The following is a 13,093-nucleotide window of genomic DNA, read 5'->3' on the forward strand; positions in this document are numbered from 1 at the left end:
CAAAGCCCTCGCTGGAGATAATGTATCCCAAAAAACTAATTCTCTGTACAGCGAACTCACATTTCTCCAGCTTAGCAAAAAGCGAATTGTCAATCAATAACTGTAATACCTCACGTACGCTCCGCCAATGAGACTCCAGATCCGGCGAATAAATCAAAATGTCATCCAAATACACAACCACATTTTTGCCGATCAAAGGTCTAAGGATGTCATTAATAAGATTCTGAAAAAATGCTGGTGCATTGGTAAGACCAAAAGGCATAACCAGATTCTCAAAATGACCCACAGGAGTGTTAAAAGCAGTCTTCCATTCATCACCCTCCTTCATGCTCAACAAATTGTATGCACCCCGGAGATCAATTTTAGAGAACCACTTGGCCCCCACTAACTGGTTAAACAAATCAGGAATCAATGGCAGTGGGTAGGGATTGTGTACAGTAATTTTATTAATCTCGCGAAAGTCCAGACAAGGACGTAAACCGGCGTCCTTTTTTTTAACAAAAAAAAATCCAACAGCCACAGGTGACTTAGAAGGTCCGATATGACCGGCGGCCAAGCTCGTCTGTATGTATTCCTCCAAAGACTTTCTCTCAGGAATAGTAAGATTAAATAAATGACTTTTAGGAAGAGTCGCTCCAGGGACAAATTCAATGGTACAATCATAGTCTCTATGGGGAGGCGAAATTTGCGACTCCTCCTCAGAAAAAACTTTCCAAAAATCCTGAATAGGTACAGGTAATTCCCCTTTATCCACAGCAGCAATGCGCCCGTTACAACACTTGTCATAACACTTAGGGCTCCAGGACTTAATTTCATTGGTAGACCAATCCAGTACAGGATTGTGCAATTTTAACCAGGGTAACCCCAAAACTACTCGAGAAGGCAAATTATTTAATACCACCAAATCCAAATTTTCTTGGTGAATACCATTAATAGTGAGGGGAAATTCATAAACCTTGTGAGTAACACATTTCAAGGGAGAGCCATCGACAGAAACCACGGCAATAGGGGATGACAAAGGTTTGGGTTTTAATTTAAGTTTTTCCAAGAATCCCCCATCAATCACATTCAGAGTAGAACCACAATCCACAAATACTCAAAATTCAATTAATTCTTCCTGAGCAGCAGTAGTAGCAGAAAGAAATACACCCTTAGTGTTTAAACAGGCTATACGGGCGTAACTGACCTTTTTTTTTCTTTGTTCATACGGAGCACACAGTTCTTAATGAAATGGTCAGATTTGCCGCAATAAAAGCACAAACCTTCAGAAAACCTGCGGTCTTTTTCCTGAGAGTGAGGTGACATCGCCCCAATCTCCATCGGCTCTCCAATGTCAGTACAGACCCTCTCAACACTCGGAGCTGACATGGCAGAGGATTTACTCTCATTAACCCTTGCACGCAGTCTCCTGTCCACTCGTATAGCTAATTGCATTGCCTCCTGCAAGTTTCCAGGTGTAGGATAAGCAATCAGCAGGTCCTTAACCCTTTCACCTAGCCCAGCAAGAAACAAACTTTTCAGAGCTGAATCATTCCACTCCACCTGAGCAGACCACCAACGGAAGTGAGTACAATAATTTTCCACATTACCTGATCCCTTCCTCAAATGTCTCAATTCAGTCTCAGCTGATGAGACACGATCAGGATCATCATACAACAACCCCAAAGCAGAAAAAAAACTATCCACTGATCTAAAGCACGGATCACTAGGTTGGAGCGAAAAGGCCCATCCCTGAGGTTCTTTGCGCAAAAGTGACATTATGAACCCTATGCGCTGTGATTCATCACCAGAGGATCTGGGTCTCAAACGAAAATACAACAAACAAGGATTTTTAAAGGAATAAAAAATCTTGTTGTTCGTCAAAAGATAAATCAGGCAAACGTATCTTTGGCTCCACAAAATGCGCTCCAGAACAGCTACTCACGTGTTGCTGGAGCTCGGCCACCTCCAGAGAGAGTCCCTGCAGGCGTTGAGCTAAATCCTGAACCGACACCATGATGGAAACTGGAAGTCTTTCCTTAGAGAAATTTTTTGGCTGGACTTACTGTTATGATCTGCTACAAGCACTAAGGAAAGACAGGAGATCTGTCCCTACAATTGAACTAAGCTGGATCCCTACGATGTAACCGGGAGCCTGATCCTGCGATCAGACCCGCTAAAGTCCTCGGCTAGTCTGAACGAAGACCTATAGATGTGAGGGAGGGATCCCTACAAGAACTAGGGACTGGGAGAAAGATGGACACCTCCTAGCAGAAATTGTAGCAGTAAAAAGACGGACAAACAACATAGAACATAGAGGTTCAAAGACCTAGCTAAACTGACTGAGAAAGGTTACAAAGCACCTGGCTAGCTTAAGAGTAGAAATTACAATGAAGTCCAGCATGGCCAGGAGGGCGGAGCAGGATTAAATAGGCAAAAAAGGTCATGTGACCAGCGAGATAGAAAAAACCTAACAAGAGAGTTCTAACAATGGAGGCTTGCTTTTTGGCCAGAAACAATCTTGCTCTCATAGCATCCAAAGGAACAACTATACATTATGATCATATAATGTCACTTGGATGCCTTGAAGCCATCGTCCTCTTCCTAGAACATAGAGGATTCAAGATAGTAGGCAAGCCGACAGTGGAAAGGACTACTGTCCAACACGAGGAGCCATCTACCAGTCAATCTGTGGCTCCAGTTGAGGAAGAGTTTCCAAGCCCACCTGATAATCTGTCAGCCACAACAGGTCATGAGAAAATTGCCACAGGTGAAAGGACTCTCAGAAATGAGGAGGATCTGGCAGAGGAGGTAGAAAGTTCCTCCTCAGACCATTTGCCAGAGACTGCCACGCCCCCCGCCCCCGTTGACCCCTGAAATATTGAAAATATTGCCCCACATTCTTGAAGTCTTTCTACACACAGCCTGAAAATTTGGTTTTGATATCCCCAAATGGGGCCAATATTTAGCCCCCCAAATTAGGCCCGTTTAATGGTGCTTGCCCAGGGGTGGGGTCGCGGCATTTGACCCGGTTTTGAACCCCAAAAACGCCTCCCAGCACAATAGTTTGTAATATTCTGCATTGTTTTTTCACCCTGAATCCAATGGATTTGCAAGTCTCTAGCTATTTTACTCGCAAAGTTATGGGGTGCAAACAGGGGGCCCCCTCCAGGGACCACTTTGGGGGGGTCATAGCTCCATCCCCTTTGCTCAGATCTCCCTAAAAATTGCTGTGCCTCTTAGTTATGACCCCCACAACAATGCTCAGGTCTCAGTTCGAATTATTAAAAAAAAGAAAATTTTGCCAAAAATTTCCTAAGCCCCCCACCCCGCATATGAAATTTTTGGCAAAAAAAACTTTTTTTTTAATAATTCGAACTGACACCCAAGAATTGCTGTGGGGGTCATAACTAAGAGGCACAGCAATTTTTAGGGTGATCTGAGCAAAGGTGACGGAGCTATGACCCCCCAAAATGGTCCCTGGAGGGTGCCCCTGGTTTGCACCCCATAACTTTGCGAGTAAAATAGCTAGAGACTTGCAAATGGATTGGATTCAGGGTGAAAAAACAATGCAAAATATTCCCGACTATTGTGCTGGGAGGCGTTTTTGGGGGTCAAAACCGGGTCAAAAGCCGCAAACCCACCCCTGGGCAAGCACCATTAAATGGGCCTACTTTGGGGGCCTATATCTCGGCCCCATTTGGGGATATCGACACCAAATTTTCAGGGTGTGTGTAGAAAGACTTCAAGAATGTGTGGGCAATTTTTTCAAAAATGTTGGGGTCAGCGGGGCAGGGCCTATTTTGTTGCTGGGAAAACCACCCCCCCGTCCCGTTGACCCCTGAAATCCTGAAAATATTGCCCCACATTCTTGAAGTCTTTCTACACACACCCTGAAAATTTGGTGTCGATATCCCCAAATGGGGCAGAGATTTAGCCCCCCAAAGTAGGCCCGTTTAATGGTGCTTGCCCAGGGGTGGGGAACCCACTTTTGACCTGGTTTCGACCCCCCAAAACGCCTCCAAGCACAATAGTTTGGAACATTCTGCATTGTTTTTTCACCCTGAATCCAAAGGCGCAATTTGCAAGTCTCTAGCTATTTTAGTCCCAAAGTTATGGGATGCAAACAGGGGGACCCCTCCAGGGACCACTTTGGGGGGTCATAGCTCCATCCCCTTTGCTCAGATCACCCTAAAAATTGCTGTGCCTCTTAGTTATGACCCCCACAACAATGCTTGGGTGTCAGTTTGAATTATTAAAAAAAAAAAATTTTTGCCAAAAATTTCATTAGGCTTTGGAAATTTTTGGCAAAATTTTTTTTTTAATAATTCAATCTGACACACAAGCATTGTTGTGGGGGTCATAACTAAGAGGCACAGCAATTTTTAGGGTGATCTGAGCAAAGGGGACGGAGCTATGACCCACAAAAATGGTCCCTGGAGGGAGCCCCCTGTTTGCACCCCATAACTTTGTGAGTAAAATAGCTAGAGACTTGCAAATGGCGCCATTGAATTCAGGGTGAAAAAACAATACAGAATGTTACAGACTATTGTGCTGGGAGGCGTTTTTGGGGGTCAAAACCGGGTCAAAATCGGCGAAACCACCCCTGGGCAAGCACCATTAAATGGGCCTAATTTGGGGGGCTATATCTCGGCCCCATTTGGGGATATCGACACCAAATTTTCAGGGTGTGCGTAGAAAGACTTCAAGAATGTGGGGCAATATTTTCAGGATTTCAGGGGTCAACGGGGCAGGGGGTGTGGTTTTCCCAGCAACAAAATAGGCCCTGCCCCGTTGACCCCACCATTTTTGAAAAAATTGCCCCACATTCTTGAAGTCTTTCTACAAACACCCTGAAAATTTGGTGTCGATATCCACAAATGGGGCAGAGATATAGCCCCCCAAAGTAGGGGGCAAAAAAAAAATTTAGGGGCAAGTAGGGGGCAAAATTTAGGGGCAAGTAGGGGGCAAAAAAAAATTTTTTTTTAATAATTCGAACTGACATCCAAACATTGTTGTGGGGGTCATAACTAAGAGGCACAGGAATTTTTAGGGTGATTGATCTGAGCAAAGGGGACGGAGCTATGACCCCCCAAAGTGGTCCCTGGCGGGGGCCCCCTGTTTGCACCCCATAACTTTGCGAGTAAAATAGCTAGAGAATTGCAAATGGCGCCATTGGATTCATGGTGAAAAAACAATGCAGGATGTTACAAACTATTGTGCTGGGAGGCGTTTTTGGGGTCAAAACCGGGTCAAAATAAGCGACCCCACCCCTGGGCAAGCACCATTAAATGGGCCTATTTTGGGGGGCTATATCTCGGCCCCATTTGGGGATATCAACACCAAATTTAAAGGGTGTGCGTAGAAAGACTTCAAGAATGTGGGCAATTTTTTAAAAAATGTTGGGGTCAACAGGGCAGGGCCTATTTTGTTGCTGGGAAAAACACACCCCCCGCCCCCCGTTGACTCCTGAAATCCTGAAAATAATGGCCCACATTCTTGAAGTCTTTCTACACACACCCTGAAAATTTGGTGTAGATATGCCCAAATTGGGCCGAGATTTAGCCCCCCAAATCAGGCCCGTTTAGTGGTGCTTGCCCAGGGGTGGTGTTGCGGCTTTTGACCCGGTTTTGACCCCCAAAAACCCCTCCCAGCACAATAGTTTGTAACATTCTGCATTGTTTTTTCACCCTGAATCCAATGGCGCCATTTGCAAGTCTCTAGCTATTTTACTCGCAAAGTTATGGGGTGCAAACAGCGGGCCCCCTCCAGGGATCATTTTGGGGGGTCATAGCTCCGTGCCCTTTGCTCAGATCACCCTAAAAATTGCTGTGCCTCTTAGTTATGACCCCCACAACAATGCTTGGGTGTCAGTTCAAATTATTAAAAAAAAAAAATTTGGCCCAAAATTCCCCACCCCCCCTTATGAAATTTTTGGCAAAAAAAAATGTTTTTTAATAATTCGAACTGACACCCAAGCATTGTTGTGGGGGTCATAACTAAGAGGCACAGCAATTTTTAGGGTGATCTGAGCAAAGGGGACAGAGCTATGACCCTCCAAAATGGTCCATGGAGGGGGCCCCCTGTTTACACCCCATAACTTTGCGAGTAAAATAGCTGGAGACTTGCAAATGGTGCCATTGGATTCATGGTGAAAAAAAAAATGCAGAATGTTTCAAACTATTCTGCTGGGAGGCGTTTTTGGGGGTCAAAACCGGGTCAAAAGCCGCGACCCCACCCCTGGGCAAGCACCATTAAATGGGCCTAATTTGGGGGGCTATATCTTGGCCCCATTTGGGGATATCGACCACAAATTTTCAGGGTGTGTGTAGAAAGACTTCAAGAATGTGTGGCAATTTTTTCAAAAATGTTGGGGTCAACGGGACAGGGCCTATTTTGTTGCTGGGAAAACCACACCCCCCGCCCCCGTTGACCCATGAAATCCTGAAAATATTGCCCCACATTCTTGAAGTCTTTCTACACACACCCTGAAAATTTGGTGTCGATATCCCCAAATGGGGCTGAGATTTAACCCCCCAAAGTAGGCCCGTTTAATGGTGCTTGCCCAGGGGTGGGGTCGCGGCTTTTGACCCGGTTTTGACCCCCAAAAACGCCTCCCAGCAAAATAGTCTGTAACATTCTGCATTATTTTTTTCACCCTGAATCCAATGGCGCCATTTGCAAGACTCTAGCTATTTTACTCGCAAAGTTATGTTTGCACCCCATAACTTTGCGAGTAAAATAGCTAGAGACTTGCAAATGGTGCCATTGGATTCAGGGTGAAAAAACAATGCAGAATGTTCTAAAATATTGTGCTGGGATGCGTTTTGGGGGGTCAAAACCGGGTCAAAAGAAGCGACCCCACCCCTGGGCAAGCACCATTAAATGGGCCTAATTTGGGGGGCTATATCTCGGCCCCATTTGGGGATATCGACACCAAATTTTCAGGGTGTGTGTAGAAATACTTCAAGAATGTGGCGCAATTTTTTCAAAAATGTTGGGTCAACGGGGGCAGGGCCTATTTTGCTGCTGGGAAAACCACACCCCCCACGACCGTTGACCCCTGAAATCCTGAAAATATTGCCCCACATTCTTGAAGTCTTTCTACACAAACCCTGAAAATTTGGTGTCGGTGTCTCCAAATGGGGCCGAGATTTAGCCCCCAAATTGGGCCAGTTTAAACGTGCTTGCCCAGGGGTGGGGTCGTGGCTATTGACCCGGTTTTGACCCCCAAAAAAGCCTCCCAGCACAATAGTCTGTAACATTCTGCATTGTTTATTCACCCTGAATCCAATGGCGCCATTTGCAAGTCTCTAGCTATTTTATTCGCAAAGTTATGTGGTGCAAACAGGGTGCCCCCTCCAGGGACCACTTTGAGGGATCATAGCTCCGTCCCCTTTGCTCAGATCACGCTAAAAATTGCTGTGCCTCTTAGTTATGACCCCCACAACAATGCTTGGGTGTCAGTTCGAATTATTAAAAAAAATATTTTTTGTCAAAAATTTCCTAAGCCCCCCCCCCTTATGAACTTTTTGGCAAAAAAAAAAATGTAATAATTCGAACTGACACGCAACCATTGTTGTGGGGGTCATAACTAAGAGGCACAGCAATTTATAGGGTGATCTGAGCAAAGGGATAGGCAGACATGCATGAGGTGAGCTGAGTTCATTGGACATGACCTCACCTCATTCACGTCACTGACAGCGTGGGAAAATTCTCACGCTGAAGCGCTGAGTGCAGGAGAATTTTCCCACGCTGTCAGTGACGTGCATGAGGTGAGCCGAGTTCATTGGACATGACCTCGGCTCATCTTTATGCCGTCACAGAGAGACACTGAGGAGCGCAAGCATGCCTGCTCTTCTCAGTGTCTGCGGGATGACAGGCTGGATGGCAGCATTCTGCTGCGGTCCAGCCTGTCATCTCGATGTAGCAGAGCTGAAGCTGTCGTGGGAACCATGGAAAGGTAAGGATGTGGTTGCTTTATTATTTTTCTTTTATTGCAGGAGATCGTTGGCTTCAGCTGGAATGGGCGTGATGGTAAGTATAGTTTAATTTAGAACAATAAAGAATTGTGTGTTTATTTCAATTAAAGGACTTTTTTCTGGGTGTTGTGTTTTTTTTAAATACTTTACTAGAAATTCATGGTGATCATGTCTAATATTGGCGTGACCCCATGAATTTCGGGCTTAGGGCCAGCTGATAATGCCAAGCTGGCCTTAACCCCTTTATTACCCAGTGAGCCACCTCACCAGGGCCCTGGATGAGTTGGGTACAGCGCCAGAAGATGAACATTTTCCGGGGTGGCTGCCGACTGCAATTTGCAGGGTGTGCGGCCCAGAAAGCTTGGGCCTCCCTGCGCTGCGGATTCCAGCCCCCAGCTGCCTAGTTGTACCTGGCTGGACACAAAAATAGGGCGAAGCCCCACGTATTTTTTTTTTAAATTATTTCATGAAATTCATGAAATAATTAAGAAAAATAGGGCTTCCCTATATTGTTGTGTCCAACCAGGTACAAATAGGCAGCTGGTGGTTGGGGGCAGCCCGTTCCTGCCTGCTGTACCTGGCTGGACACAAATATAGTGCGAAGCCCCACGTCAATTTTTTTTAAATTATTTCATGAAATAATTTTTAAAAAAAAGGGCTTCCCTATATTGTTGTGTCCGGCCAGGTACAAATAGGCAGCTGGTGGTTGGGCGCAGCCCGTTCCTGCCTGCTGTACCTGGCTGGACACAAATATAGGGCGAAGCCCCACATCAATTTTTTTTAAATTATTTCATGAATTTCCTGAAATAATTAAAAAAAAATTGACGTGGGGCTTCGCACTATATTTGTGTCCAGCCCGGTACAGCAGGCAGGAACGGGCTGCGCCAAACCACCAGCTGCCTATTTGTACCTGGCCGGACACAACAATATAGGGAAGCCCTTTTTTTCTTTATTATTTCATGAATTTCATGAAATAATTTAAAAAAAAAATACGTGGGGCTTCTCCCTATTTGTGTGTCCAGCCAGGTACAACTAGGCAGCTGGGGGATGGAATCTGCAGCGCAACGAGGCCCAAGCTTTCTGCCCCCCCCGGTGCAAAATGCAGTCCACAGCCACCCCGGAAAATGGCGCGTTCATAGAAGCTGGATGCTGTACTTGGCTGGCATACAAATTTATGGCAAAGCCCACGTCAAAATTTTTGGGAAAAATTAATTAAAAAATAAATAATAATTTAGGGACTGCATCTTTATTAACTCCTCAAATGTCATTTAGTGTTAAAATAAAGGATTTATTTAAAAAAATAATTGGCGTGGGATCCCCCATAATTTTAGGCTCTAGCGGAGGTTAAGCAGACGGCTGGGGCAGATGTTTGAAGCCTGGGAAGTGGGTAATACCCACGGAGCTTCCCAGACTACTAATATCAGCCCCCAGCTGAATACCTAGCTTTTACTAGCTATTAAAATGGGGGACCCCTCCCAAAAAATGACGTGGGGTACCCCCTATTTAATAGCTAGCAAAGGCTAGGCAGACAGCTGGGGGCTGATATTAATAGCCCAGGAAGGGTGCCATGAATATTGGCCCCCTCCCAGGCTAGAAACACCAGCCGTCAGCCGCCCCAGAAATGGCGCATCCATAGGATGCGCCAACTCTGGCACTTAGCCTCGCTCTTCCACGCTGCCCTGGTGCGGTGGCAGGGGGTAATAGGATTGGGGTTCATGTCAGCGCCAGCTGCCATGAAGCCCAGGTTAGTAATGATGGGCGTCTATAAGACACCCCCATTACTAACCTACAAAGTGTTAAAAAGAAAAAACACACTACACCCAGAAAAAAATAATTTATTTGAAATAAAACACACAATTTTATTTAATTCTTAGTTTACTAAAAAAAATAGTTACCTGTCCACATTCCTGCGCTGATCTCCCATGCACAGCTGTCACATCTGAAGATGGTGACAGCTGTGCATGGCTGCTGTATGCTCACACTGCCGGGAACACGTCCGCTCCCGGCAGCGGGAGCCACTGACTGAGGTCACCGGAGTGCATTCAGGCAGCGCAGATCCGGAGACCTCCTTTACGGCACTGCTGTACCGTGGGAATTTCTCACGATACAGCAGGGCCGTAAAGGAGCTAACCGGAGCAGCGCTGCCTGAACTCCGGCGAACCCGCTTATGCAATGACGGGGCTGCTTTACGGCCCCATCATTCTAGCGGCGGCAGCGGTTCAGAGCGGTCACATTCTATGTGGCTGCTCTAAACTGGAGATCATCGTGGGACACTCATGGACTACTACGGAGGGGTAAGGATAAGGTTGTGGTTTACTATTTTATATTTTATTACAGGAGATCGATGGCTTCGGGGAATTAGGTGTCTAGGTGAGTATAGGTGTAGTTTTTTATTTTTTAGTTTATTTTAGGTGGCGATCGGCAGGGACAGGTAATGTATGAACTAATTTATTGTAGGCAACCACTGGCCACCAATGACATGTATTTAAAATTTATTGGGGACACAGTAGGGCAATTTAAATAGCAGGATCAGGCTGATGGGAACTACTGCTCCCATCGAGTGGACGGGGGACAGACATAGGCCGATGGGAGTAGTAGTGTCACATCGGCCTATGTCTGCCTGCACGTACACACCCGCAGACATCGCACAGACACCGCACACACTCGCAGACATCGCACAGACACCGCACACACCCGCAGACATCGCACAGACACCGCACACACTCGCAGACATCGCACAGACACCGCACACACTCGCAGACATCGCACAGACACCGCAGACATCGCACAGACACTGCGCACACCCGCACACATCGCACAGACACCGCACACACCCGCAGACATCGCACACACCCGCAGACATCGCACAGACACCCCGCACACACTCGCAGACACACGCACAGACACCCCGCACACACTCGCAGACACACGCACAGACACCCACACACACCAATCATGACGGGCTGATCGTCTGGGAGGTGAGGCTGACCTGTGCGGCCGTGGGAAAGTTCATGTTAGTTCATGCAATGCAGTCAAGCATGAACTCACGTGAACCCTCTGAGGGCACCGCGGCTACTTCAAATGAACAGCTGATCAGCATCACCTGATACCTCAGCTGTTCATTTGAAATAACCGGCTGGAAAACGAAGCACAGAACGGGAAAGCCGGCGGTGAAGTCTTTTCACTGCCGGCTTCCCCGCCCGGGTCCTTCGCTCCCCGCTCCTTGGTGCTGCGTTCCCCGCCCGTTCCTAACTTACGATCGGGATGGGAGGTGGCGAGGGGAGCGGAGGATCGGGGTGGGAGGCTGCGGGGAAGCAGTATTGGGCTGTGTGATTGTTTAAAAGCCGGCGACTTTTTACCGCCCGCCGGCTTTTAAACGATCAGGAGAATTCTCCCACGCTGGGATGGCATTCTGATGACAGGCTGGATCTCAGCTGAGCGCTGCCATCCAGCTTGTCATACTTCAGAGACACTGCAGAGCGCAGGCATTATGGGAACTTCCAATTCCGGTATTCGATATTGTAAAAGTATCGGAATTAAGTATCGGAATTCCGATACCGCGAATATTGGCCGATACCCGATATTTCAGTATCGGAATGCTCAACACTAGTTAAGAAACATCCTTTCCAGGGAAAAGACTTGTGTATAAGTTAAAATAAATGACCAAAAACAAAAATACTTCTCCACACCTTCGGCTATGTTCACAAGTAGCATTTTTTATGCGTTTTTGCACTTTTATATTGCTTTCAACTATGACAAATGCATTCACCGTGAAATGTCATTTTAACATTTTACAACCTTATCTGGCCATGTGCTGTGTGACACATGCATAAAGTGCTGAAAAGACAAGGGAACAGCATGGGGAAGACCCCTGGAAGCATCTCTGACTCGCAGGTCACTGTCTAAAAGTGTGCCCATCATAAGTGATCCTTACCGCATCAGAAGATGCAGACTTGCAACTATCCCCATGCAAGTTCTAGTCACAGGGCAGTGTTCAATTGTACCTCCCCCATTCCTTGCAATACAAGCTCAAGTATGCTGCCTGCCACCCACCCACCCCCAGGCTGCAATACCATACTGCTTGCTTGCTTGCACTTTAAATTGGGCCTTTTAGGCATGTGGAGGTGGAATCTGGCCACCACGCCATGGCTGTATCGGCGGCCTGGTATCCATACTCAGTCCCCAGCCGCCTGGTGGCTGGGTGTCCCCGCTTGCTCCCCAGCCTCCAGGGGGTGGCCGGGTGTCCATACTCGGTCCCCAGCCACCCCTATTTGTCCCGGTAACCTTTCCCACACTTTTCTTAGCCTGGCCTGCTTTAGGGCAGCATTGGCCGAGCCCACCGGACTATCAGACTCCTCCGGTGGGCCCTGGCTTCTCCATCAGGGGAGTTGAGAGTGCCAAGGTGAGGAGCATGATGAGGATGATAGAAGTTAGCATCTGCTTTGTTTTGTTGTAATGCAAGCGCATGTATGTAGTAGCGGCTAGGCCTGAGGTGGTCAGCGTTTTGGCGCATATCCTACCTCCTCCGAGGATTGCTGGATGTTTTCCTGCTACTATCCAAGTTCTATGACTCCCGTTAAAACAAAGCTTCAGGTGATAAATGATGGATGAGGTAGTGGCAAAGGAGAAAGAGCAGGAGGAACAGGGACCATTCACATCAATATCAGGCCAGTCAACCAGATATGTCTTGTAGGATATGTTTCTGTAACAAAAGGAGCGGTTCGGCTACACAGTTATAGGGCATACAGTGAGTGCAATGCCTACCAAAAATTTCGAGCCACTCCAATGCCCCTTGGAAATGACATGGAGGTCAGAGGGCGTTAACTAAACCTTTTTTTCCATTTATAGCAACTGGGTCTCCTGTGCACTGTTGGCCTAAGCAGTGAATGGAAGGCTTTCCAAAAATTATGAGGAACTGCAATGCCCCTTACAAGAGCCATGTGTGGCACCCCAGGGGTCTGGTCACCACAGTAATAGAGATATTACGTCGGAGAGCAAGTGGGAGGTTTCCTGGTCAGGATCCCTTAAACATGCAACATCCTCCTGCCCCAATCCTGGGAGGGGAGAATTCTGCCCTTATAAACTGGATCTGGGGCGGGGTTGAGTGAGTCAGAGAACAGTCAGAGTCAGAG

Source organism: Phyllobates terribilis, unplaced genomic scaffold, assembly GCF_046119375.1.
Source record: "Phyllobates terribilis strain yellow unplaced genomic scaffold, ASM4611937v1 Scaffold_7__3_contigs__length_470593459, whole genome shotgun sequence".
Taxonomy (NCBI): domain Eukaryota; kingdom Metazoa; phylum Chordata; class Amphibia; order Anura; family Dendrobatidae; genus Phyllobates; species Phyllobates terribilis.